Source organism: Bombus fervidus, chromosome 9 (genome assembly GCF_041682495.2).
Source record: "Bombus fervidus isolate BK054 chromosome 9, iyBomFerv1, whole genome shotgun sequence".
In the NCBI taxonomy this organism is placed as follows: domain Eukaryota; kingdom Metazoa; phylum Arthropoda; class Insecta; order Hymenoptera; family Apidae; genus Bombus; species Bombus fervidus.
The window spans coordinates 6,243,033-6,269,798 of NC_091525.1; the positions used below are offsets into that span (position 1 = coordinate 6,243,033).

The 26,766-nt window shown below is 38.2% G+C and overlaps 1 protein-coding gene and 1 long non-coding RNA gene across 3 annotated transcripts in view; one reads left to right on the forward strand and one right to left on the reverse strand.

Annotated features, from left to right (window-relative positions):
• The window catches only part of Cpx (synaptic transmission protein complexin), a 329,323-nt gene that overhangs the window by 158,076 nt on the left and 144,481 nt on the right, over positions 1–26,766 (reverse strand). The gene's annotated exons all lie outside the window — the stretch shown is intronic.
• LOC139990822 (uncharacterized) overlaps positions 1–26,766 on the forward strand; it is a 209,930-nt gene that overhangs the window by 99,903 nt on the left and 83,261 nt on the right. Inside the window, exon 3 of the long non-coding RNA XR_011800665.1 lies at positions 13,750–13,936. This is a non-coding gene — a long non-coding RNA (uncharacterized lncRNA). The remainder of the gene's footprint in view (positions 1–13,749; positions 13,937–26,766) is intronic.

The following is a 26,766-nucleotide window of genomic DNA, read 5'->3' on the forward strand; positions in this document are numbered from 1 at the left end:
GTGCAACCTGTCGATAAGAAAGGTTGATGCAATTTTCGGACCCCGTTGCGCCAAGTGTTCAAAAAATGGTCAGCTCGCGATTGCATCCGGATAATCCTCCCTTCTGGGTCCATTCGTTGCGAGAAGAGCGGCTTTCCGTCAACAGGGTCATCCTACTATACGTAGTATCTACGAGTAGAGAATAGAGCACTGGCAGAAATTGCTTTCCCGTTATTCAAATGCACGCCTTTGCTCGATACGTGTTATAGGAATGTATAACTTCTAATTATCGCAGGAATTTAGCATCGTACTGTAGGAATTTTGTTTCCCATTAATCTCCGAGAGTGGAGAAGTTTCAAAACCGGAATAAAAGCGCGATTGAGAATGTTAAAATTTCGAAAGTACAACTAGAGGCCAGACAAGAAAGTACAGTCGTTAGGTATCAAATTAGAATTCTGTGCAGAAAAACGTGACAATTAGTGATGAGAAAAGCATTTAATTTTATTTATTTACCGAATACTATCGATGAAAGTTTGATTAAGCGATCGAATACATCGTGAGAGTACGCGAAGTTTCAATCGCTTGGGTCCAGCTTTCATATACAATGGAATTTACTGTCTTGCACAGATCGCACATTCTAATAATTTTTCAAGTTTCTCGCAATTTCCTAATAACTCTTTACATGTCCTAATGAGTAATAAATGGGATATATTCTTAATAAAGTATGCAATATGTTCTTTTTAAAAAGATCAGTAATAATGTGATACGTATTCTTTTAAAGAAAATTTTATCATTCATGGTCAGCAATCGAGATTACTATTTGTCCTAATACTTATGAATAATAAATGGAGAAATATTTTCAATAACACGTGATGTATCCTTTTTGAAAATATAATCCACATCGATAATATCAATAATAATATATGACGTATTCCTTTCAAAAGGATTATATAATATGCAAGTAATCTCGTTAGAAGAATTTTCGGATTCAACGCCAACTATCAGAAGTGGAATTGTCGTTTCCCCAGGATATAAGGACAAATGACCCAGAATCCGTATAATTACAAGCGTCTTCTGTGTACGCAAATAGTTGGTGCCGTGTTTGTCGAAACGGGTCGGCATAATGTGCTAATTCCAGTATCAAATGGGACGTCGGTTATAGATGTATAGGGGTTGCGTGAATGGAGGCGACATACATATATACAGGTTCGAGATGTTTGAGCCTATATCGCGTGTATAGCCCAGATAAGACACGGTTAATTTGGTTTCAGAGCGCATGCAGGTCCACCATGAGGTTTCACGACCGCTTATCGACGCTGGGATTTCGTTTGTCCTTTCACGAGTATGAAATGCGATTACAAAAAGCCCGACAACGGATAGAACAAAGGTGGAGAAACACGTGCACGATTAAAACTTGCCAGGAGATAAATTCGTCGGGAATGATAAAGAGAATTCCTCGGTGTGCTATCCTCTGTCAGAGAGTAATCGTCAGCACGCGTTTACTTTGGACGTGGAGAAGCGACGCGACGTTTTCGTTTCGTGTTTTTACACTTACGTGCTTCGTATGGCAAAAGAATTGTGTGTCAGAAAATTTTTGCAGCAGAAAATTTTGGCGTCATTTCAGAAATCTACACGGACAAAAGAGAGTTTAAAATTGCTACGATAACTTTTGTACTAAACATTTTCTAACACGAACAACTTGCGGTATATGGTAACATTTATTCGTTACTCGTGCCAAATATAATTCTATTCTGTAAAATTATAGTATTTCTTCGCTACTGTATAAATTACTGTAGATTACCGAGATATAAGTAAACTCAAAAAGTTACTAAGAAATTATCAATACCTTTAAGAATTATTATTTCACTTGTAATGCTAGATTAAAGGATTTGGTATAAGAATAGTAATTTCATATTACAAAATTTATTCTCTTCTTGTTTATATCCGTGTTCGATCAATGGAAACATTTACGTTGTTACTTTATGTGTTGCTATTTGATTTCATGCACGACACAAATGATTCTTCTTATCCCTTAAATTCTTCCAAAGAGAATTTAGGTTTTATGGAAACTATATAAAAATATATTGCTTCACCACTGCGATTCTTTCAAGTGTTAAAAGATGTTTTCTTTGTACACGTATTACACGAATGCAATCTTCTGATCGATTCATTTTTGTGATACCTTAGATTAATTGTCGCATTTCGTGCGAAACCAACAGCTGTTCTAATATAAACGTCACATCAAGATACTACTAAATGATACGGAAGTTGATAAACTAGTATGTAAACGCTATAATAAATATAATAGCGTGCCGATACTTTTTGCCGCCACTGTATAACACGAACCGAGAGTAGATTGATCAGCAAACGTTTGCAGTCGCTTTCACTTCGGCCAGTGCATTTTTTCCAGTGGAAATTCTTGGTCGTCGGCCGATTTACGATACACGCGTCCCGACAAGATATACGCGGCGACCACGGAAATGAAATTCCACTTCCGCCGCGCTAGTAATTGGATTTTCGGCTTCCGATGGAGAATCTCGGACGATTGGCCAGGAACAAAAAAAAGAAAAAAAAAAAAGGGGGAACAATCTGGAATCCTATCGGCTTCGACATCGGGGCGAATCACGCTCCAATTCCTGTTCCCCGCGGTTGACTTTTCGTTGTCCGCGCGTTACATCGACGACAGCGTCGTTTCCCCATCGTTAATTAATCTTCGAAACAAAGAACGACCCCGAGACGATTCCTCGCTTTAAAAGGTTTAATGGGAAATCGGTAAACTATCGAACGCGGATAGCTGACGAGGCGATGTCTCGGCCTTTCCTGGCAGTCTACCAAATTCTTTCATCCTCGCGGAATCGCTTTCGATATTTTCACATCGTGAGCTCTGTCGATAATGAAGCAATATTGCTTATGGTTGAACGTGCAAACAAGACGAGTTGCCAATATTATTTAATATCTTTCTGGAACGATGTATGCGATTCGTTTCGCCAGTAATAAGGCTTACACGAGAGCTTCTCATAGATCATATTTCTAAAAATCAAAGCGATTTTTTCAGATATCTTTTACCACGTTATCGTTTGCATGAAGCTAGAAGCTTAACGCGAGAGACGATAGAAATCGATAAGGTCAGGATGGATCGATGTAACACGATATGAAATAAATATAATTGATATTGAAAGAATACATAGCATTGTAGATAGGAATAAATCTGAAATGTATAAATAAAAGATGTGAAATGGATTTTCAGAAAAACATGCTACCTACAATGGGAATACTATAAAAAGTTTAACAGATCACAGTAATTTATTTACTTTTTATCCAACTTGCCAATTCGAGATAGAAAGTAAGCAATCTCATTACTTTTGGAACAAACCACGTCGATTAATCACCCGTCTACTCTATTCCTCACTCTTTTCCACTAGGAATCGAAACGAAAGTCGTCGCGACGTCTGATGGATAGAAATCGAATTCGCGCTGTAAAATGCATTGAGCCGATGATTCACTCGCGGCCGCTCTTCTGCTTCTGGTTTATCGGCCACCAACTGTCCGAGATATGAATTGCTTGCTTCTCCTTGAATTATTGAGATTATTTCGTGTTCTTCTATTTCTACATGAACCGCAACAAACTTCTTTAACTCCTTAACAGTCCAATAAAAGCCGATAAAGAAAGCCCAGAAAGTATCTACTGGTTCCATTCTTTTCATTGTAAATTGGATGTTTCATTTTAAGATAGTATGGATCGTTGTCTTACAAGAATACAAAATTTTGACCGATAATTCAAAGACTAAATGGTATTTTCGATAATTCTCTGATTTTATGTTGCCTATATGTGTTAGCTGAAACAAAGTACATTAATATGAAATAATAATATACACCTGATAACTTCGAAGAAAGTAAACGATAACTACACAATTCTGTAAGAAAAGAATAATATCACTGTAGCTGTTATGTTAAATAACTTAATTTAATCGATATTAGTCCGCGTAATCAAATTTTCCAAACATCTTCTATATATTCTTATCTAATTCGAAAATCAAACGACGAGATACCTTCAATGTGGAATCGGTTGTATACTGAATATATTGAATTTTACTAACAACAATGATATTGAATTTAAAAATCTATAAAAGAACAGGAAATTCTACTTATCGCATTTCCCATCGACGATCTTCAATTTATATAATCTAGATCGAATATATCACGTTTCAGATGATATCAATGGCTATCCTAATACGATACTTGTAAACTCGGCTCTATCACCTAACCACATTTTCGATAGTTCAATTACGTCGCGGTAATTCTTGCTACCAGCTGCGGGTGCGTATTTTTCTCTTGGCTCACGCACGTTGAAAGGACTATGGTCGTGTGCAAACGCGTTTGACGAGTGGTCAAACGTTTTCGAGCTGGCGTTAAAAATTCGTTCGTGGCCCCGATCGTGCGGCCGTATTTTCGAGATCCGCGCTCGTTGCTGCGTGTAATATCCTTTGTCTCTTAGCGGAGTGGAGCGCAGCCTCTACAGGGAGAAAGGTGCTCGTTTTTTTTTTTTTTTTTTTCGTTCCTGGTTGGAGATCCGCTAATGGTTAGCCAAATATACTCTGCCCTCTTAAGAGAGTCAGTCATTCCGCTGGTGGCAAAGAGCCGTGGAATAAAATGCCCAACGTGTTCCGTTTCTCTATGACGCAAGGTACGAGCGGAAAAACAGGGCAACGCGGTAACGTGGCATCGTTAAACTGCCTTAAGATCAACCGTAAAAGAGAACGTCGAGTTCTCTGCCACGGGACGCGCGTGATTCCTTCGTTTATGTCGTGTCACGCGTTTCGAAGCGGTGCTGCGATGTTAATGACGCATCAATTTTCATGGGGAAGCCCGAAATTCCTCGACAGGGTTGAAGAGAATGTCGAAGCTCCCAAAGTGATACTTTGGGGAAGCTTTAGGCTTCCGGCGAAAATTACAGCGGAGTTTCAGCGAAATCTTAAGACGAACATACTTAACGTTGTCAGATTTTGCACTGTTATACTTAACACTGCTGCGCCTAAGGCTATGGTTACGTTATTCAGACGAATCGAAGTTCTGTCGAATTCAATACGTGGATCTAATCGGATACAAATTTATTCGAATATTCCTCGAAACTTTTGAAATTCCCTTAGCGCTGTTACGAGACCAGATTATCGTGATTATAATAATAAAATCTGAGAGCAATCTAGAAACGTATATAGAAGTTAGAAAATATTTACTGCCAAGGCATATTTAGCAAAGAAGATTAGTATACAGCATGTAATAGACATTTTAAATTAATAAACGTTAAAGGTGGTCTCGCTTTGAGACTGTCAGAAGAGGCTATAACTACCGAGGCTTATTAATATAGTAAAACATTATCAATACAATCGAGATAGTGGAGTGTCATTACGATGATCATGAAATTTCAAAATGCAAGATACAAGACATTTGTTGCAAACAGATACCTAGTAAACAATTAATATACAGCATGAATAGTAGTATCAAACACTTGATAAATGCATTTTTATTGGTTTGCTGATTTCTGTGTCACTCGATGGCTCGAAAGAAATCCTATTGATACGAAATATTTGAAGAAGGGTATAACCTGAATATATACAACCTTATTTGTATGACATTTTCTTCAACGTTGTAGGCAAACATCGGAAAGCCGCGAAACCTTGAGTCGTTTTATCTTTGGTAAGAGACTTGCGGATCGAAAAAAGGGGGAAAGAAATCCGTAATGACCAGGAAGCTAGACTGCCGAGTGGGACAGAATGCGACCTATGAATGAGGGTTGCGCTTGTACAAGGTTAGGAACGTTACGCTCTCGCGAGCGACACAATGGAGAAAGCAGGAACAATGGGCCGCGTTCTGCACCGTTGTGCTGTATTGAAAACGGATCCTATGGAATAAGTTTAACTGTACGGGCTACGCGGTAATTGGAGATACAAGGGTGAATGGGGAATAAGGAAACGAGGTTAGAGTTTCTGGAATTTCAAGAGAATCGCGTCTGGCCGCAGCGGATCGAAGGGAATTCTCGCCGATCAGGAATAGGAAGCAGAGGTGAAAGGATTGCTAATCATATTTAGGTGAAGTAAGATATATATTCGTATACTTGCAATTGTTTAATTACTTGAATTTATATGTTTTATATTCGTGAACATCATATATTCTAAACTGCTCACGTATCAGTGAGAATATACAGGTATAAAACTATCATCTGAAGTAACCATTGATTTTATAAAAAAATGTTTCAAATGAAATTTATTGTATTTTATGGGGTTGGTTAGAGCAGTATGTTTTGATTTTTTAAATCTCGTATCTCTTGAGCTATTAAGTTGAGTTTTTTAATAGTCGCCGTATACGTTTTACAACATTAGTTTTCAGTTGGTCATTCTCTACTGTTCTCTGAAAAATATTAACCTATTTATATCGAAAAACTATTAGCTCAACAGGTATTTTACTTTAATTTGTCGCGTTTAATGTATGAAAAACAAGGAAATACGTTTCTGCAACGAATGTCCAATTAAATCGATTAATGTTGATAAAAGTTAAACAACTGAGAGTCACCTTAATATCTCACGAAATATAGGATACTAAAAAATGAAATTTCACCTATGCGATGAATCTCTTAACACGCAACGTAATTCATTTAAGACGATAAAACCAATAGATAACGAGTTATTTTAAACAGTGCTTTTTATTGACTCATCGTGTGTAGCGTAATAATTAAACTTTCGATGGATATATCTTTCGTTTGTTGGAGAATAATAATTCATTGGTAATGCAAATAGAAATCTATCAGCATTTATGCCATCCTCCCATGATAAACGAATTTATGAAAGAAAATCATTTATTTTCGAACAATTAAACATTAATCACGTACTCGGGCAAATGAAATCGTTGAACTGATAAAAAGTACATTTGATCATTTCGGTTTCCGTGAGGCTGAAATGTAAATTAAAATCGACCGTGTAATCGCGTTGATTTTATCTCGCGCCGTAGGAAAATCGGCAGGAACAATGGATAGAAGTGGAACGGTCTCGGGGCATAAATTTCGCGGAGCGAAGTCCTTGTACCTTGTAACGGTACCAGGAAATCCATGTAATACCCCGAAAATCTGATCGTTTAGCTACGGAATTACGTAAAAGGTAATTCAAGAAGACGGAACCATCGCCGGAAAATTCTGTGTCAGCTGGCCCCAGTTTCCCATCGAATCACACGTTTCCTCTTGATAATCTAATCTAAAGGACTTTCCATTGATAACATTCCCTCTTCTTTTATCTTGCAATCTCCGTAATGGAACCTTCGAGTAAGGTTTTATTTCGATTGTACAGGAGAAACTTTTTCAATTCGAACGAAATCAATGATTCTTTCAAGACGTGTTTTGTATCGAAATTTTCGTTCTAATTTGGTGCTACGGTTCCATAGACGCGAAATAACGAGCGTGATAAGTTACACGGCTGTCGGTAAAGCTGGAACAATGACAAAAACATAGATCGATCATAAGTGATGTATAGGGACGACAGGTCAGCGTGTTGTTTGAGTCAAACTATACAAAGAAATGGACAGAAATATATAGATAGAAGTATACAGGCAGATAACTGGCGTTATTAACGTGGCAATCAATTAAATACATGGGATGAAACAGTGGCAAAGATATAGTGACAACGACATAGCCGTCACAGCAACGTATGTACTAAAATGAAATATCCTATCAGCGTTTAAACTAACGACAAACTTACTAGATGGTACATAAAATATTATAAACTAGTAAAACCATCTGAGAAATAATAACTGCAATTATATCGTTTCTATATCTCCACAAAGCACGTAGCTGTTTTTAACTTTACTTAAAAGATAGAAAGAAGAAACACGGCGAACTTCAAGTATATTTCAACACTCGCTGGAAGATGGAAACGTATTGGGTACACTGAAAACTACTGGATATATACGTTTCAATTAGCAAAGGTAGTATAGCTGTAGGTCTGTAAGTGGTTGTATTATATTCGAAACGTTTGAAATCGATTGTCATATTTAAACAGTACAATCGATCTGGACATTGCTCGACAAACAAACACGTTGTCCTTATGGCGAACAGCGAATCCTTTCGACACCGGTCAAAATGGAACTTATACTCGGTTAAGTATATATCTATTTACACTGAACGTAGAGTCAGTGAAATAGATAGCGGCAACAGACCACAGGCTATTGATTTCGGATTGCGGCCAGAGCTGGTAGCTTTTGTCGAGAAGATTATAACGCGGACCAACCCCCTGGATCTGGTCATCCTGGCTAGAACAGCATTTCTCGAACTAACCCTCGCCAACCTTCCATCCTCGAACACACGAAGAGTGTTCATCGATGCGTTCAGAGAATCTCGTGAGCTCTACCGAGCTAATGTTATAACACCGGCGTGCAAACTGTAATTCCCATCCTGGTTAATTCAATTGCCTGTGTGTATACTTCAGAACCTGCTCCTCCCAGCATACGTTGATTTCCGCTCATACAGTTCCACCATGTTTGCCAACGTGTATGTAACTTGCTCGTACACACGTGTGCGCTTCCTTTGGCGTTTCTTTCCCTGACTCTGTGTGTTGAGCTTTGCCTCGCGTGCACGTGTCTCGCGCGATAATGCTCGAAAGAGCTTATTTGAAAGTGCACGATAGCGAAACCCAACCGGAGGAAAGTCACGTATCAAGCGTCTGCAGTGTAGCAAAGTTTGAGAAACGCTAGCCAACAGGCCAACCATTCCGCGTTACCGGCAGCTACGGAATCTGCCCTCCAGTTGGTGTTCCTCGCCTTTGACTCTCGGAAGCCCGTATCTACGTTCTGACTTCCTCGGTCCTTGAAACCTGTCTTTGTTTCACTCCTTATTGTCGAGATTCTCGCGCGGAAGCGACCCACTAGCTACCGAACATAGCTAGGGAGCAGACTAGTTGCGTGGTACAGGGGCAGAGGAATATTCTGCTTATTTTACTTATTAAGCGGCACAATTAGTTCCATTTTAGCGAATTATGAGATTAAAATCTCCATTGCTGCTATGTGATTGTAAATAGATTTCTTTTCGCTGCTTTCAGTTTCTAATTATTTTATTTGAAATTTGTTATTCCATGTGCATCTTGAGTATTCGTTAATTACTATTCCGAAGACGCGAATGTGCAAAGAATGAGAATTTCGAACAGTGAGACGCGTTTATTTCTGAGATATAGAGATAAAGATATAGAGAGAAAGATATAGAGCGTCCTTGAATACATTCGTCGCGGGATTATTTCGAATAAGGAGGAAGGATTTACTGTCGAATAAAGAATGAAAATATAGATTTATTCGCGACTAAGGAATAACAGTTCGCCAAATAATATCGGTATTCCTTATTCACGAATAAATCTTCAAGCTTTGTTGCTTTAATAAGCGAACGAAATAAAATTTGCCGAACCCTGGATACCCAGTGACCCAAACACGGGACAAGGCAACGACAAAGTAAAGACCAGTTAAACGAAGAAAACGAAATAAACGCCGGTGATTTTCAGGCATTAAATTGGCAAAGGATTTAACGGGAATCAAGTTGCACGTGGACATATTTGCCGCGTAAATGCATAAATCTGGCTGGCGTGTCAGTTTTCCGCGCGTGATTTCCACCGGTTTCACTGGTGGGGATTAAACGAATTCGACCGTAGGGGAATTCGCGGCGTGCAGCCGCGTGTATCTTCGGCATTAACCGAGCCCATACACGCGAGCCCAATACATTTACCAAAAAATTCCTCGCATGAACTTTTAACGGAGGTCGTGGAGCGCACGCGCGCGTTTCACCTCGACGCTATGTCACCGGTGTGGCAGCCCGATATCGGACATTTAATAACGTCGGCATTCGAAAAATGCACGCGCGGAACGTTACGCCTGGAATTTCATGAAAATCGCTTTCCCGAGAAGTTCGTCCGATAAAGCAGAGGCTGCACCCTCGATTTTTCCGATAACACCACCGGCCGCGAATACAATCGTCTAGCCGCTTCGACGGCCAAGCCTCCGCTTTCATTTATCGAGAAATATTAACCGATCCCGCTAACGAGCGAAATAATTATCCGGGATGGAAGCTACGGACGAACGTCTACTTCGAAAACCGGTACGGATCGAAACACTCGTTTGTTTAAATCGTTTCTCTTCGGTTTAAATTGCGAATTTTAGTTTTCTGATGAACAAGGTTGCTGTGTCTCATAATTGTAAAATCAAGATAACATTTTTAATGCCCGTGTCAGTGATTGTGAAAGCGTTGTGAGTTATATAAATATTTCGTTGTTCGATATTTAGACTTTTACATTCGACCGTGTTAATAAGATATTTCTCCATTGTGGAATAAAATGTTTCGTAAAATATATAATCTTTTTACGTGATATATCATCGTACAGTTTTATGAGTAACCTGATCGAGAAAGTGTCTTTTGATTGTTTAAACGACTTAGACATTTTTTAAATTAATAATACATCTTAGTTAGTGTAACTTATGATTGTAAAAAATAATGAATTTTATTAAGAAAACAAGTTAAAAGCAAACAGATTTATTTACTTATGTTATATATATATATCGTGACTGTGCATAGTTAATTATTAATCATTGTCTGCTTCAATAACAAATTTTTGTTTCGAATAATTTAAGGACTTTAAAGTGTTCATGATGAATCGATGGAAAGTAGAGTAACAGATCGACTATGTCTTTATATTGTTCCTTTATCACTGATCTCTCACTTGTACATAATAGACATAACTATAAATTATAATACAACTTTGTTTGGCCTGCCCCTTTTCGATGAAACGTCTAAAACACGATATTCCGCTTCAGGATTCATTGTGGTGTTTTATAAAACATTTTATGTGGGGCTTTACCATACACCATATCTCAGACTTTATTTAACGGCATAATGCAAAAATATGTAAGTATTTTCTTCCTCATAAGTTTCACAACTTACACCACTGTCGAAATGAACGAGACACCAACACGGATAAATGTCAAAGTAAAATTCTCATGACGCTGCTCATTTCACAGATATTTGGCAAACATTTTACCATACAATAGAATACATTACATTACATTAGAATACATTAGAATACATATTCCATAGAATAGAAATACAAATCGACGCAACATAAAACGACTGAAAGTCTCGACGAAATGAAATCTTTGGTTTCTTGACTTATATCATTTACATGATCACCGATACGCTTATGTGTTGTGCTTATTACGACGAGGAACGAAGATTGACCTGTTTGAAATTATATTGAAGAACAATGTTTCTCAGAATTGATAAATTATAATTCATAATTATAAAACTGCCCTAAAATTTCGATTCTTATGTGTTGTGGTTAATATGATAAGAACGAAGCAGGCTATGTTCAAAATTATATTGAGAAACAATGTTACCCAGAATTGATAAATTAAGTTCGACCCTATAGTATGAAAGTATAAATCGCCAGTTTGTTACAAATGATTTCGCCTTTCATTATCTCATTACTGTTAATGTTATTCATTGCCTACCACGTTATTTCATATTTAAATCGTTTTTACCGCAATGTGTTTTGTATGCATTGTATAGTTAACAGGTAACTTACTTTTGCTGACAAGAAGAAATTATTTTTCCAAGTAAAAGAGTACAAAAAATGAAATGAAATTAATGAATCCTTTAAATCATTTTTCTATTACATTATGCTCGGAATAGTTGCATTTTTTATTTAATTATCTTTCTAGCACTTAATGATACATAAATTGGCAGTCTCAAGATATTTTATTATATTATATTTATTATATCTACAAGAATCACATATTTGAGGATTAAAAAAGTATGATATTTCGATATTCGGTAGTTTCAAGTAGACGTAAATTAAATCACGAGAGTCGGCTAGAAAAGGAAAGCTTGAAAAAGTTGCGGGAGATCGAAAATTCGGGACACGATTTATAATACAAGATAATAGGGATGGTGCGGTAGCCATTGTTCCCTGGTAAAAAAGTTTTACAAAACGCTGAAACATTCAAGGAATGGCTGACAAGTATCTCGCCGGTGTGGAGTCGAATGCATTAATAACGCAACGATGAGCCAAAGGTCGAGTTCGAGGTGGTTGGACAAATTTTTCTTTTCCTATCGCTACTTTGGGAAATTCGTTTGTCAGAATAAAATAATCAGGTTCGTTTCTCGCGACTCGCGATAGGTTCTCTTACCGAAATATTCCAGGCAAGAGGTTTATCACGTTTCCGCATCTCGCGAACTACCACGTCGACAGCCAATCGGAATACGCTTTCGTGCACATTAAAAAGACGAAAGAGAACTTGCTGCTCGCTCGTTTATAACACAGACTTACAAAAACTTTTTTCTTCGCTCGAGAACAGAGCTGAACTACGATCTTACGAATTCGCGGATGAAACTTTGTTAGTTGTAACTACCGAAAAGTAGCGTATCACTCTTCTCTCAAGAAAAATAAAACGAGATAAAAAGAAGGAGAGGATAATGTTAGAAAGTCGGAATTACGTGATAGTTTAGAGACTGAAAAATAAAAATTCGCCAACAGCTACAGAGTTAACAGATGAAAGTTAAACTATTATAAATACAAGGTTTCAACAATTCATCTTAATTTCGAGTTTCATAGATTACCGATAGATTACAGGCAGTTCGAGTAATTATAATATAATGGACAAAGAACAGATTCTACATGAAAAAATAAGTAAAAAATGTAGGATAGAATCTTCTCATTATTAATGCTGGAACACCTTGTGCAGTTGCGGAAAGAAAAATATAGGACGAGTTTTCTATAAACATTTTTTCTCTTCTAAACATTCGTCCATTATAGAACATACAATTTTATTATAAATTCATTTCTCTCACCCATTATAATTGGGTTTTGCAAAGTTATCACGTCTTTTTCATTTCACTGTTTAAACTTTCTTGTAGCCGTCGCTTGAAATTAATTTCTAATTGGAGGGCTCAGAAGTCAATCAGTGTGAATCAGTCAATTCATTTACACTCTTTCGTTATCAAAACCTGCAGCCGACGAAACAATTTAATCGTTATAATACGTTCTCTAATTCAGTTATTATAATATAATTGTTAAACCGTTCCGTTGATTGAAAATTCCAACGACGAAGACGTATTTACACCACGTGAATTATTTTTCATGGGAAGACGATTGGCTTACACCGATTGCCTTCTGAGCCCTCCAATTATCGTTTCTGGAATCTGCAGGAAATTGAAAAATAAAAAATCTCCGTCTACTTTTCCTCTACTGTAAGATGTGACCAGAAAGTTTCCTGCATTCGGAACGCAAATCGAAAAGAATAGTCAGAGTAAAAATGTCAATTAATTTTCATAGCACGGCGGTAGAAAAGTTCTTCGTTAATGCGTTCCTTGGACCGTTCGACGATGCCCAACGCATAATTAATATCGTTAACGCGGCAAACTGAGAGCCGGAAGAATTTTTTCGCGGCACATTCGAGGCTGGAGACCGCGATGATTGCGATTCAGCTAGGCATTAACGACGCGTTGGATGGTCGTTAAAATCTCGTTAAGTGTTCGCGCCATTCTGTCTCGTCTTATGCTAATGTCGGCGCATAATCCGCGGCCAGAAACAATGCTATTCTTTCCTCTCGCGGCCAGGCCGCTTAAAACTTTGCGTTTTCTTCCGATGACGCCGCGAAACAGAAAGCAGTCACCATGTTACGCGTCGTGCTTGCAAATGGAACAGAGAATGGTACTTCACGGCCAAATCATAATTCATAAATTCTTTTTACTTCCAGATTAATTTATGGGACGACGCCTGTAAGCGGAGGATGCAAGAAGAAGGTTATTAAACTGCCAGAGTTTTGAGGTGCATCAGTTCATAAATATTAGGACGCTTACGGAAGCTTAAGGAAAGTTAAGGAAAGCTATTAAGAAATTATCTAATCTCCTGAGAATTGGAGATTAGAGAAGAAGAACGACGAGGTAATATTTTTCATTTACAGTCATTTTTAATATTCCATCCATTTCATTCGATATTCATTTAACCATATTTTATTCCATATTATACAATCTCATGTGAACGAAATAGTCTTCTTTCTTTTATTGTACGGCGAATCGTGTATTTTCCAAGTACTTTTGTAAACTACTAAGGTCCCTTAGAGCCACGATTTTCAACCGGTGTACCTGATTATTTAGTCAATGCTCTCTTTTTTCTTCAAATTGTCAGATAAAAAGAACAATACGCCATTCTAGTTCTTAACTATTCTACCTCCGCTAGTTTGTGAACTGAGTTTGAAGTTCACGAAGTTTAATCTTATTGGATGCAGTTCAGACTTTAAAGAACCGAATGTTCGCTACTCTCTAAGCAGAATTTTCATCGTATTATCACGAATTTCTATCCTTTGTACCAACGAGACATACGTGGAAAAATATGGCTGAAGTTATGCAAGTTGTTGGAGCTGGACATTCGAATTTCCTGACCTGATATTTCTGATGAGATGGAAGTGGAGGAGAGAGAATAAGTAACTGATGAATGCGTGTTTCGAAGAAAGAAGCAGTGGAAAACCGCGCGCCACGTTCGAGTGTCCGACTATTTCTGAATGCAAACGAGCTATTGTACATTCTACCGCATAATCCCGCTGCGATCATACGTATGTCTTTGTTATTGTTAATAAAAAAACAAAGAAAGACACGTATGATCGCAGCGGGATCGCGCGGTAAAATGTCGCTCGCGTGCATTCAGAGTTCGCAGACAATAAAATAATAAAGCGGGTAGAGTTTAAAGAAAAGAAAAAAAGTATGCTACTTGCAAAAAATTCCGCGTCGTTGGATTTTTTATGATCATAGACGGTATTCGATTACTCAGACTACTTTCGAAAACTCGATTACTTTACGATCTTTTTTTAAAGAACGAAGTTGAAACACAAACAGTTAGCAACTACCAGGGAGACGTATGGTTGTCCCGTGTGAATGCTGCGTCTTGAATCAAACGCAATGTATCTTTTGCCGCAGAATTTTAGCAATTATACGCGCCACGAGCTGAGAAAACTTGAAAATCGCAGCTGTAGGGATGATAAACGTCTCTCTTTTGCCGATTATCAAAGCAATTCGGACAGTGAAGATCGCAAGCACGTAGAAGGCTGGAAAGCGCCGCCCTGGAGAAGTGCACAGGGTGGCCCTCGAAAATGGAAATCCATTCGTCAACATGGTAATTCTTTCCGGCGGCCGAGCGTAATAGAGTGTCGTTTGTCCAACGGCCCTTGCGACTCTTCCGCTTTCTCGAGATTCTCGCGTCCGTTTTTAACTCATTACCGCCAACTCTAATTAGAACTACCGGCGACTAATCCGCGAATCCTTTCCTGCCCTGTCCTTCTTTTCCTTTTCGTCACCGTACCCGGAAAATTAAAACGCGCGAAGCTTCCAGGGCGAGAGTTTGCCGTTTATTTTAATGCGGCCCTACGAGGGTGCAAACATCGCGTGAAGAACAAAAAGCGACGGAGGCAGTCGTTGTCGATGAACCTTTTCACTCTGTTGCACCGTTCTTTTATGCAGCTTGCGAAGATCCTTCAATGAGGAATCCTGAGTTTGAGTCCGTGTAAATTTTCATTAAATATGGAAATTCTTATTTGATATTATTGGACCATGATAGTTCAGGGCTGAATTGCCTAATTTAATTTAATTACTAATCTGTAGCATTAAGAACGTAGAATACAAAATAAAATTGAACATCCTAAATTCTAGTAAGCTGACACAAATTATTATAATAATGTAAAATACGAAATAAAATTAATCCAACATAAATTACTATAGCCATCTGTAATTCTAATAGGTTCATATTTAGGTTCCTTTTTTATTTTGTTATGTAGAATTTATCGTCGAGTTGAACTCTTACATTGATTTATAAGTATTGGGATATCTACTAATTTGATATAAAACGTGGCAATTAATCTAAAGTATTAAGGAAACGATTAACTCGTTAAGGACTACACGCAACTTTACTTAAACGCAACTTTAGCGCAAGTATTGTCGGGACAAAATACGTAGAAATGCAAATTCCTCGTAATTCTCGCATATTAAGATTTCTCATGAATACATAAGCATCTATCTACTGGCAACCATTACCAATGAAAACACTATTTTTCGAATAAATTAACTGCTCCGTTGAAGCAGCTATTTTCGGTGTTTTTTGAAATTTCCCTTGAAAACATGAAATATATGGTTAGCGAATTGCTTTTTATACAGCACCTTAAAAGCAATACAGAAGACTGACGAGGCAATAGAACGAATAAGAGATAAAATACGAAAGTACAGCCGCGAACAATTGGAATTATTTTCGATCGAGAAGCGAAGATTGTTCTCGTATTCGCCAGATGGCTACGGGAATCTTCAGGTGCGAGGCAATTTACGGAAACGCGGCAGTAGAATGGGATCGAGTCGGTCCTCGAAACTCGTCTTCCATTTCTTTAAACGTGATGGCCTCCTTGGATTCCTTGGATCGTTTCACGGCCTTTTAATTCCATCGTGAAACCACGACCTTGCCACACAGTCCGCGTACAATTCTATTTCACGTCTGTCCGCTTCAAACTTAATAAAGCGTCATGCACAACCGACTGGCATTTTTCTCTGACTGCCGCCGAAGACGACGATGGAATTGAATACGCTGAATGGTCGTTTAGCATCGCGACGCGCTGTACCTCCGGTTCTCCAGTAAACCGCAGCCATCCGACAACGAGAGAACGATGGTGGTGGTTGGTTGAGATGAGCGGCGGTGAACGAAGGGTGGTTGGAGGGTCGTCCTGGATACGGCATATCCTCCTGGAATCCTTAATATAGTCCGTCGAAAGGGGAAAGCTGGACGGGGACTAGGAAGGGTGAGAATGGCACGCGAAAGGGGATGATATCTCGCCACCGTGAAAATTACGTTCCGAGCGCGATATACCTCGGCCGGGTAAATAGGCATCGGGAATGGAACATCGTCGGAGAGGTGGCTTCCTACTTCTTTACCGAGCAAATGCACACACTTCTGGCCGCAATAAGGGCTAGGGAATGCTATGGAAGGTAGCCGGATGGGCTGCATCGATTATGAATGGGTTCTCGTTTAGCAAATCCCTGGTTAACCCTCACGGTGGCACGTGAAATATTCAAGCATTGCTGATTTGGCTATTTGCTACCTTGAGTACCTCGTCCTTTTTATAAATTATACAGTACCTGATACAAACCGTGGAACGAGACGATTCCTTTGATAAGGAAATGTATGCAGAATAGGAGAAAATCTAGTTTAAAAATTTACCATGCACGTGCACTAAACCAGTTCTTAATTAAGCATATTTACGTGGCGCCTTAATATGTTTAACGTATTCTTGAACGGATAATTCGATTCCAACCTATTACATATTATAACGAGTACTATATATTTAGATATTTTATATGATTCCGCGCGTTAAGTGCACACCGTACATTTTGAAAGGTTCATAAACGTATGAATATCCTCAGTCTGTTTGCAAATCCACAGGTGGTATTTTAAACAGTTCGCGGGGAAAAATTAGTTGAAATTATATTGTAGACCGGTGGTACGGTGAATCATGCTCTTTTGCGAACATTCTCGTTTCTTTTACTTACTTTTTACGGGTCGTTTTCGGTATTATGAATTAATTTTAATTGCTTCGGTTTTAAATTCTACATTATCCTGTTACATCTTATACAATCAGCATTCAGCGTCTGAAGAAAGAAATCTTATTCCCATAAATTTATTTACCATAACGAGATAGTGCAAGTAATTATAAATTCCAAGGAAACTTCTTTAAAGCACTGCCTGTAATTATCATTCTTCTCTGAATTTTAATTTACTGCGTAATGTGAAAACGACTCGATCGATAAAATGTGTTGTCTCGCGTTCTAGAAATAATCAACCACCTTCCCCCTCTAATACCTCGACTCGATCGTGATAATCGCTAGACAGGACAATGCAAAGTTACATCGATCGCGGCAATTGCATTAATGCACGAAATAACGATCCACTTTCTACGCCGACGTGATTTCCGCGGAGAATCATTTAAGGAGGAGAAATCGTGCGCGATTACGCGTCGTTTTGTTCGCCGGAAAATTGCTTTCGCCTTTCCTTAATTCGTTTCGAACACTCGCGTTGAACGCGATGCAACGTTCCCCCGAGTCGGCCGTTTTGCTATGGTTACGGTACGTTCTCGCGTATTCGATGAAATCGCGCGCGCGAATCTCGTTATCGCACCATCAGGAATCGTCGATGCAGCGCGCGACAATATATCGAGGAAAAATCGCCGAAGTATCGACGAACGATAGCGAATACCGCACGTACGGGACACATTTTGCTCGAAACAGCAATATATTTTATTAGGATGGTCCCGCGGCCTCGCGGTCCCGTGGTCTCGTGTCTGCAATTATATCTCCATGCAAATGATCCGGCCGAATTAGCAGCGACCGATTAATTAGCGTTGCCGGTAACGTGCGTCGCATCTGCAGATCCTTGTCGATCGATCGGTAGAGACACCGAGAGAAAGAGAGAGAGAGAGAAGGAGAGAGAAACCGAGTGCTGTCACGCAGAGTGATTGCAGCTGCAGCAATTAGCATAATCGTGACGGAGAGCTCGTGTGCATGCCGAAGGGACAGAGAGAGCGAGAGAGAAATGCAAGTACGACGGATATAACGAGAGAGAAGAGAGAACACACGTTGGATGATCGACATTTTCGTTTGCGTAAAGCCGCATCCTCGTTAACCTCGAAGCCGCAAGAGATCATCGATCAGAGATCGACAATGAAACGCGTCACAGTGTCGAGACAAAGAAGTCAATGCCGGGATAAATTGAAGAGGGAAGAGCCACGATCAGCTGCTACTATCGATCTGTCGCCTATCGTTGATACGTAATCTAATCGATTGGTAACTTCCATGAATTGATTTCGTCAAGATTATGGCGATAGGTTTTACGGTGACAAGTATTCAGGTGTTTGATACCCGTTAATTTTACAAATACCTTGTAATGTAGGTATTACAAACTCTTAGATCGTCACGCCGCATGAAAAGGAAATTCTGATCGACCGATCGTTTCATTTATAATTTGAATTGTTAGACTGCGAGTGTTTATGCAAATTCACATTTTCATGAAGGTAATTGAAAAGGGCGTAAGACTTAGATAAAAATCATTTTACCGTAAGTATCAAATATCGTAACAAATATCGTACGTTGGATGGCTTCAAACTTGTATTTCTAATTATGAGTGTTCTCTAAACAACAAATACTTAATTGTCATTGTACTTTAAAAATTTGCATGATACTATCTATCAGGAATCTCAGCATATTTTTGTAATAACATTTTTTAAAGAAAGTTTGTTTTTAAGAAAAAGATTATAAATTTTTAAAAATTATATTTCCACTACAAAAAAGCAATAGAATTTTCACATTACCAGAATAGCTGGTGATTTGCGTCGGTGGATGCATCTGAAATTGTCGTTTAAACTCAAACTATCTTTGCGTTTCCACTTACGCTTAACCACCACTCCAGTAACACTTAAGGATAAATTTCTTTCGTACAAGGCTCAGTCTTGTTCCTGACATTAGATGCTTCAAATCAGTTACATCCGAGGAAGAAGAAAGTCATTCAGACTCATGTGCTCCGATACAGCGTAAGATATTTCTAGACTCCCTGTAATTCTCTATACCACGTATATTGTGTGCATTTTTGTACCTGTATAAAAATCGACAGTCTAATTATGAACATCCCACACGAAGTTAGGATATATCCTATTATTTTTATGAATTCGGTGTAATTTTCTATGTGATGTTCCACCATGAAGAATTCGGAGAAAAGTGGTCGCCTTTTTCGCCGTAAACATAACCCGGGTCAATTTGGTGGCATGCGACCGCACTATCCATTTTCCCATTAAACCGCCACCAGCATCGTTTCCTTTTCTTCCTATATTTAACACCTGGTACACAGGCGCGTCGCACAAATTTAATTACCCAGGCCACGATTACAGCGGTCCCGATGAGAAAACAACTTTCATACATATCTTAACAGAATTTTAATCCTCTTTTATGATTGAATGAGACACGTTGACGTACGTAGATACGTAGAAAATTTTTATGCGCATATTGTGCCTCTTATATAATATAATTTGATACTTTTATTATTGGCACCATAACGAGACACGATTGCCAAAATTATATTGGAAAAATTTGAAGAAGTTACAAAATATTTACTGCAAACTTATATGTAGTAAAAAATTACTATACATTACAAATAATCGCCATAAGCAAATAAAAAGGATTAAAGATGGTTCCACTGAATACTGAGACTTATTAATATTGCGGATGATTGTTCGTTCAAATACATCTGCGATCCCTGAAAAATTCATATTTGTATCAAATATCTTGTAATCTCTGTATACGTTTCCAGAATCGTTTAAAATTTTACCAATATAACCATGATGGTTGGATAACTTTACATAACTGACGGAATTTTACAATTTTTTATAGAACGTACGTAGTATGTTCATGAAAAGCTGTGGATAAGTGTACTTTCACGAAATACTGTACATGAAGTTTTATAAATTTTATATAAACCAGCCAACGCGCTGGTCGTATAATTCGCGCCAAGTGGAGCTTAACGATTTTTTAATTACGTGTCTCATACGATCAAACGTTTCTGCCTTTATTCATCTGATTGCGACCTCCTTGTTAATTAAATCGCTGGAATACCTCGCGGATTCAATCGCGAAACTTTTCCTCATCGACAATGTAACTTGCCCATCGAGAATCTCGTTCGTTAAATACCATAACGAGCTTGCTCGCGTTTCCTCTATTGACTGGAGGGAAACTTGCCAGAACTATACTGGCAACCGGATCAAACTTCTCGATGCAGCCGAGTATCGACTACGCACAGCCACCGACACCGCGTGTACACACTGAATAACTGCAGTAACAACAGTTACTATAATTACCGAGCAGACAGCGTGCGTTTATGGTTGCAATGTTAACGATCGTCGAGCGAACGCGTATCAATGAATTCGCGAACGCGATACGTTGATCCTGGTGGCAATTGAAAAACGTCGAGGAATAATAATTAACCGAGCATGCGAGCAGGATTCAACGTCGAGTCCGCGGTTGATCGTTAATGGGATTAGCGCGGCGATGCACCACGCTAATCCAGATTCTACGACTTCCGCTCGATCGAAATCGCGCTACATCGATACCTGTTCGACTGTCCGACGTCGATGAGGAATTTTAACGATCCAGCCATTAGTTAACGAGGATTTCCAGCGCAATTTCCACGGAATACATTGTCGCGACGATTTGCAAACTTGTAATTCGATTCGCAGCCGATTCGATATAGCGATAATACGCGCGGAAAGTTTCACTTAACGGCACGTGCAAACAGTTTAATCGGCCGCTTTCCGGAAAATTGAAATCTTCTAGTCTACAAAATCTAGTGTCTAGAAAAATAGAGGAGATCGGTGTGATCTACGGAAGTTTCGATTCTCATAGGAACCGAGCAGACGAAGAAACTCTAGTTGCCTACAAGGTTTCGACTTCGAGTCTCTCATCTTCGACTTGCTCTTCGAGGTTCTGTGGCTTTCGTTCCAACTTTGACTCCGACAGGAAAGTTGTCTAGCTGGGCGTGTCCGTCTCTGCTGCCAGAGTTAACGAGCTAAGAGTGGATTTCCTAGACGACGTTCCCGTTAAATTCATTTGTTACTGTTATTCTCGTTATTGTTACTTTATTTACGGTGTTTCATTGGCACATGTGCTTTTAAAGATCATACGACGTATTTGTATCCGGACAGTTTCATAAATCGCACTTTGGTCTATTTGGAGTAACAGTATATAAAGTTTACTAAAATACACAGATTATTGAGGAATTAGTAATTGGAAGCAACATTTACTTCTCTTTTATCGATTCTCTTGAGAATTGTGGATCTTTGTCGCCGAAATAAATGTACAGGAACATTTAGATTACATTTAGAATTGATATCAAAATAGTTCCAGATTTATTTAATATGTGATTTATAAGATCTTCATCGATACACATTTGCACGCGTCTCAGCGCTCCTTTTGTCGTCTCACCATCTATACCACATTACTCAGGGAACAGTTGTATTCATCTGATTTACGAGACGCTGTGCACGCACATACTTCCACACACTCATACTCATATAGTGTCGAATAATGTAGCACACAAAATTACACATATCTCAATAGATTCAATAAATTATCCTGTTGGATTACCTAATGAAAAACACAGGAATAACGTTCTTATTATTTACTATATGTATCATTACCTACATTCGCTACTTTATTATTGCATACTGACTTTCGAAAATTAGTTTTCGATTTATAATTTACCATTAAACGTATTCGTAAATACGAATTTTAGGTTGTCCGAAAAATGTCTTTCTTTTACAGGCACGTCTTTTACAACGATGCATCATTATACAAACATGAAACCTAATCTATCAAACGTCGTGATCTTTATCTTGATAGAACAAAATGGATCATACGTAATTCGATAAAATAATATAAAACGAAAAATGTTATGCATCCATTATTTCCTTATAAAACGAAAGAAACTTTTCGGACGACCTAATATAAAGATTAAAATCATTTGTTCATTTCTCCGGATACTTTTGATAGGTCGTCAGTCGCATGCGTTTGAATTTGTAAGATCCATGTTTTACATGTCGCGCAGTAAAACGTCGTTCGTGAAATTTCTTTTTCCAAATGAAAGCATCTTCGAATGAGGAGGAAAGGGATGAAAAATGGACCAACGTGTCCAGTTTCACGCACCGTCGTCGACGTACAACTTATTTCGCAAACGAATCACGCGACACGTTCACAGACAACTATTCCTCGATAAAACTCGTCGTTTGTTACTACTAACTCGATTCGCAGTCTGCGTTTCGTTAAACTTTATATAGCTATCGAACCAATGCTCCGCTCTAATTCTTCTTTCGATTTAAAACGATTCGACCCGACGCACATTGCGGCAATGCAGTGCACAAAAATCGAAACAACCATCGTTCGATGATACCATCAGTCTATAACTAAATGGTATAAATATAAACAATAATTTCCGCAAAAATCGATGGATGATTATTAAAGATAGTTTGTACACATCGAAATCTAATTGCTTGAAAATTAGCTCACTCCTTCGTTATACGTTCTTGTTTGCCAATATGGTAAATTTGAACAAACATAAGTACAATTTTAATTTCCAATTAAAACGTTTCGTTCTTTCTTTAAAGAGCGATTAAAAAGATCCATTGTTTCCTTAAAAAACAATTTAAAAAAGAACGATTCAAACAATCCTGTAATTTTGATTCTTCTGTGTCAAGAAGATATATAACATTGTCATATAATCTTTTTCTGTTACAAACTACTACACCGTATGTTCTTCATTCTTTTAGTGAAATTCATTCGTAATCGCGAATTTTCCTGATCGAAATTTTCTGAAAATTTTGAAAGTTGCACACAAAATTTTGTTCTTTACTAAATGTCAGTACAATATCCAACGAAATAATAGGAAGAGAGGATAAATGTTTTTTGTATGACAATTACAAAGAAATGGAGACATAGTTTCGAGCCTCATTTACTTAGACGTGATCGTATTTGGTTAAACAAAGAAATAAATATTTCAACCGAGTCAGGACGTAAGGAAAATATTAACACAGATTCGATAAACAGACTTTTACTCGCGTCGGGTCACCTGATATCAAGTGTTCCGGGAAAATTGCGCGCAATATGCATTTTTTTATCTTTGTCTCGAATCTTCGTTCAAATGTCTCACTATGCGACGCAGTTTCCGTTTCCGTTTTGGAAACAAACGCTGAGTGGAAACTAAACGAATATTTCGCCCAAGGAACGTCGGAAACGTCTAAACTGACGATCCTTCGTTTCGCTTATCCCGACGATTAAAATTCTTTTAAGACCTGTCGCCAAATGCTGATAACGCAGAAGAAAACCCACCGGATTCCGACTGGTAGCAAAACGACTCAGGCGAAACTGCAACGACCACGACGAATACGTTTTTGGGGCGATCCGGGCTTCCCGATTTCGTTGGTTTTGCGGACAATGCCGAGGAAAAGGATTTGTAGAGATGGAGGGAGGAAGAGAAATCGAGGACACGACAGAGTGTCAGCGTGGAACTGACTTGAAATATAACCGGAGATATCCACGCTGGGATAACGGAGTCGACCAACCTGCATTCCTCCGGGCTTTACTCGGTTTTGCGATCGTTTGCAAACGCGAACTGGACACGTCGGCGTGCTTCTGCTTTCGATCTCGAATTTGGGATTATACGCTTCCGAGTGAAGTTTCAGTAGATAAATTCACAATTTATTCGCCTTTTCTACCAACTGAAATTCTTCCAAAAAATCGTCTCACACATCATCTAGTTAACCAATCCTCCTAACTTCTCAAAAAAGTTCAATTCGTTTGGCCTAATTTTAAGAAAGTTATCTCTGTTTCAAAGAGTGTGTCAATACTTTTGTTAGCGACCGTATATATTTTACAATCTCATGTCGAATAGAACCATCAACTAGCTTGTAATTTCTAAAATTCATCTGTTTTATCTTTGTTTTAATTCTAATACCAAAAATAATTATAATACGTGATTATAATTCATTAAAATTAGCAACTTGTAGCGTGTGACTTATAAAATTAAAATTAATGAGAAACTTAAATACACAGAAATAAATAAAATGCGCCTAAATAAAAATATATAAAATATCTCCAGTATAGTATTTGTCATAATATAATATCTAGAAGACGAAGCAAATCTCTATTAATATTCCATTGCTTTATTTGCACCTAAAAAATCTGAATTGGAACGAACATTCGTAGTCTATCGATAACAGGTAGAATTTTGAATAAAAAGCTTTACAAAGTAGGATCAAATTGCAATGGTTGGAAAAATGCCGCGTGCCACTGTTGTGCAACGTGCTAAAGCGTGTTTCCTCTTTTCTTTGAATCACGTTCTCGTGAAGACGTCGCGACTAGAGGTCGCGGTCTCGAGGAAACATCAATTTTCCATCGGCACGAACGCGGCCAGGAAAATCAATCGGTTAATAGTATCGGCCAATGGAATTGGTTCGCGGAACATTGCGGCCTTCCGACACTGGGAAACAGCCACGTGGATTGTCCGTGTCCGCGAAATGTCCGATGGTCGAACAGTAAACGCGGTTGCTAACTGTTTCCAACTATCGACAGAACTTTCTACCCACGATCCGGGGATTTAATTAAATATCGCGAAACACGGCTTCCCTATAACGCAAGGCCCGACCTCGTCTGTTGTACGGAAATATCCAGCCGTTTCTCTCACCATTGTGCCTTTCGATCGACTCATTTAAGAGAAAAGCAACGCAAAGCCTCTCTACCGATCTATTTGTTAAATCGTGTACGATGCTGTTTTCTAAGGCAGAAATAAATTTTAGTTGTTCTACGAAAGCTAAGGTAATTATCGAATTTTAATTGTTTAGAAAGCAACAATTCCGTTCCGCGACGATAAAAGCGCCGGTGAAAATACTCGAAGCGTCGTAACTCGTTATGTTAAAACATAATTTTGCAAAACATTTAAAGTTGTAGCGTCTCGACCTAGTTACCTCGTCATTCTATCATGAAGTTGTATGACTCTACACTTCATTCACTTTATGAATTTAAAACTTGATCGATATTTTAATTTAATATAGAAAAAAAATATTAAAAATTGTACAAGATGTTTGTATCCATTTTCTTCAAATATTATCTATCATTTATTTTAATAACAATTTCTTGTTAATTTATCAATTGAAAAAATTATTTTATGGAATATAATACAACTCTTAAGAATGAAGAAATTCCTACGAAGAAAATTTTAGGTTTATAATTGTTATTATTGTCATAGATTGAAAGACGTGACTACATTCAATTCAGGTTTTCCGAAATTTCCTTAATCTTGTCAATTTACCAACTGAGAAACGATTTATCTTATCGAATATGATACAATCGACAAGAATAAAAAATAAAAAAAATGTTGTTTAATATCATTTGATACTCCTACCATAAATAATAGAAATACATTCGATATGAATATTAAGTTCAAGTTGGAAAAATCTTGATCTATACTACTGCGATTTTCAGTCATTGTTTGTATCGTCGTTTGGTAAAACGAATTCCTGGAAGCTGAAGTTTCTTGAATCAGGAGAAATTCAGTTTGTGCAGGTCCCGGCGAGACCGATCGCTCGAAAACGTCACGCGGATTTTATAAATGGAAACCGTTCCGTTTTATTCTCCCCTTTCGTCTTGGCGGCAGCAATATCCGCGGTGGTTGTGTCGCGTTTCGCCGAAATTAAAGTCGCAAGATAAACGAGCCGCATTTACGAAACGGCGAAAAAATTCCCCGCGAACGTAAAGGGATATGCTTTTCGAGACTCTCTCGTTGGTAGGTAGATTTAAACAGGACAATTTCTAAGCTCCATTCCCGGATGAAATTCCCTTTCGAAGGAATTCCACGAAGGACCGAAAACTCAAGAGGCTCTCCGAAGCTTTCGTCGATGGCGTTTGATCAAGTCGCGAGTGGAACAAATTCTAGACAATTGGAATTTCACCCTCGAAACGTGACGTACACTGTGACGCTTAAAAGTACGTGTTGTTAAAACTTGTTTATCTCTGACAAAATGTAATTTAGTGTGAAAAAAATTTAAATAGGAAGATTCAGGATAATTTTGTCCATTAGCAAAGCTGTCATAAAATATTATGACATGATGAAATTTAGTGCTGCAAGTAGCAGTACAAGTTGGTAGTTGGTACAA